Here is a 3,217-nt window from a genome sequence, read left to right as displayed (position 1 = left end):
ACGCGGGCCTCTCACTGTTGCGGCCTCTCCCATTGTGGAGCACAGGCTCCGGACACGCAGGCTCAGCAGCCATGGCTCACGGGCCGAGCCACTCTGCGGCATGTGGGATCTTCCCGGACTGGGGCACAAACCCGTGTCCCGTGCATCGGCAGGCGGACTCTCAACCACTGCGTCACCAGGGAAGCCCCCCCATCCCTCTTTCTTTACCATTTTACTTTTTATCCTTCAAAGACCAGTTTGAATGCTACTTGCCTATCAGAACTCACAAATCAGTTATCTTTGTGGCCCCCATGGCACATTTCTGTTTTTGATAATGTATTTATTTATTTATTTTTTGGCTGCGCTGGGTCTTTGTTACTTCGTGCAGGCTTTCTCTAGTTGCGGTGAGCGGGGGCTGCTCTTCATTGTGGTGCACAGGCTTCTCATTGCGGTGGCTTCTCTTGTTACGGAGCACAGGGTCTAAGCACGTGGGCTTCCATAGTTGTGGTGCACAGGCTCAGTAGTTGTGGCGCATGGGCTTAGTTGCTCTGCAGCATGTGGGATCTTCCCGGACCAGGGCTCCAACCATGTCCCCTGTATTGGCAGGTGGACTCTTAACCACACTGCACCACCAGGGAAGTTCCCCATGGCACATTTCTTACACCTCCGTGAGAGCTTCCTTTCTTCCAGGCATAGTAGTTATTTGCTCATCTGATAACACATGCCCTAAAGGACATGATGGAGACCTTAATTCATTTCTATCTCTTAAACTACTTAGCCTACTTTGAAAGCACTATGCTATGGTCTGAATGTTTGTGTCCTCCCAAAGTTCATATTTTGAAATTCTAATGCCTAATGTTTATAGCATTAGGAGGCAGAGCCTTGGTAAGATGATTAGATCATGAGAGTGGAGTCTTCGCCAACGGATTAGTGCCCTTATAAAAAGGCTCACAGAGCTCCCTAGCCCCTTCGGCCATGTCAGGATACAATGTGAAGCTGGCAACAGGGAAGAGGATCCTCACCAACCATGCTGACATCCTGATCTTGGACTTCCCAGAGTCCAGAACTGCGAGAAATAAATTTCTGTTGTTTATAAGCTATCTAGTCCGTGGTATGTTGTTATAGCAGCCCAAACAGACTAAGACACACTCAATAAACACTAACTGAGCGGAAATACATATTATATCAATTACCACACAAAGGTTAAGCCAAACCAACCTAACTATCTTGGCACAAATTAAATGCATGAATGGGTCTCTCCTAGTTTCTCCAGAACAGGGGCTGTCACACCTGGGTGATGGTGAAAGAAGAGGGCTGAGGATGGATTTTGCAGCGTGCCCAATTTAAGAAGGAAATGAGGGAAAAGGAGCTAGTGAGGGATACTTATAAATATGTTGTAGTGTTCTCCTCACATTGTAATAAAAATAGTTCTACATTCAGTATGTACATTGCTTCCCCAAAAAGTAGATTCCCAGAATATTATCTAGATAAAAACAGGGGAAAGCAATGAGTGATTACTTTTTAGTAAAGGAACTAAGGAGAAGAGGATGGAGTGAAGGTTTTACTATATTAATGTTCCAATATGTTCATTTTTCTATTCTTAATGCCAATATAGGTTATCTGAGTAGAGGAATATGGGCCAATGTTATGGGGTTTTATTTTTTATTTTTTTTATAACTTTTTAAAAAATTTATTTATTTTATTTATTTATTTTTGGCTGTGTTGGGTCTTTGTTGCTGTGCACGGGCTTTCTCTAGTTGCAGTGAGTGGGGGCTACTATTCATTGTGGTGCGCGGGCTTCTCATTGCGGTGGCTTCTCTTGTTGCAGAGCACGGGCTCTAGGCGCCCGGACTTCAGGAGTTGTAGCTCACGGGCTCTGGAGCACAAGCTCAGTAGTTGTGGCGCACGGGTTTAGTTGCTCCATGGCATGTGGGATCTTCCCAGACCAGGAATTGAACCTGTGTCCCCTGCATTGGCAGGCGGATTCTTAACCACTGTGCCACCAGGGGAGCCCCTCTTATGGGTTTTTAAAACATAGTTTTCTGTATTTTTTTAAGACCTAATACACTGTATTAAAATTAAATTAAAATACAGATTCTAAGGCCACATTCTGGAGGTTCTCAGCTGGTAAGTCTACAGTAGGAATCTGCATTTTTTCCCAATCTCCCCACATGATTCTGGTACACCCCCCAGGACACATGTTCCCCAGTACAATAACCTCCTACCTCTGGTGGTAAGTGGGTGGGGCAACTTCTGTTAAAAGTGTAACAGAAGAAGAAAGCAACTTCACCAGCAGATAATAAAATGGACTTGAAGGTGTGACCTGGCTACAAAATCCATCACACCTAGGGTACCAAACAGACTAAACAGCAAGGGTCTTGGCCCTCTCCCTCTTGAACACACATTTCTTTCCTGAGGTTATGCTGTACTATTTAGTGAAGCTACATTTGCCTTAACTGCCTTCTTTTCCCCTCAAAACAGTCCTTCACACTCTTTTAAGCCAGATTTTAAGAGAATAAAATATTGCCTAGCCAAAAGGGGAGGGTAATCCAGGTGTGACACACCAGAGAGGGGATGGTGCTGTTGGCATTGTCGCCTCTCCGAGGTAGAATCCCCCGTCTTCACATCTGAGCTCAAGTTATGGAGGTCCTTGTTAACCGTGCTGAGGAGTTGGGACTTTACTCAGAGATAAAGTGCCTTTCAAAGTGCAATCACCAGACCATCAGTATCAACACGGTGCTAGGAACCTGTTAGGAAATGCAATTCTTGGGCATCACCCTAGATCTATTGAACCAGAAATCCTGGAGGTGGGGCTTAGAAATCTGTGTTTTATAAAGCCCTCCAGGTGATCCTAATGTACATGAATCTGAGAACTACTGATGTAAAGGAAAGGTACTGACTGGTGGTTTAAAACAAAGAAATGATTTATTGAATACTTTTATCTGTGTTTTAGAAAGGTAACTCTGATTGTATAAATTAAAGCAAAGAGAAAGACAAGAAATCAAACATTTATACTCCACCTACAATGTATCAAGTATCAGGTACTTTACAGATATTTATGTCTTGTTTGGACTGAAAGTCAGTGAGGCTGTCTCTGTCCAGACTCCCAGAGAGCCCTCAGTGCAGTTCTCCCAGTAAGGGTCCCCTCAAACTGCCCATGCCTGCTGCCCTACTGCCCCCTGTGCCCACTCTCTATTCATTCTGTCCTGTGTCCTTCTTAGACGCTGACCTTTGAGTC

Source organism: Lipotes vexillifer, unplaced genomic scaffold (assembly GCF_000442215.2).
Source record: "Lipotes vexillifer unplaced genomic scaffold, Lipotes_vexillifer_v1.1 scaffold1219, whole genome shotgun sequence".
Lineage (NCBI taxonomy): Eukaryota > Metazoa > Chordata > Mammalia > Artiodactyla > Lipotidae > Lipotes > Lipotes vexillifer.
The sequence above is the reverse complement of the archived record's forward strand: the minus strand, read 5'-3'. Positions refer to the sequence as shown.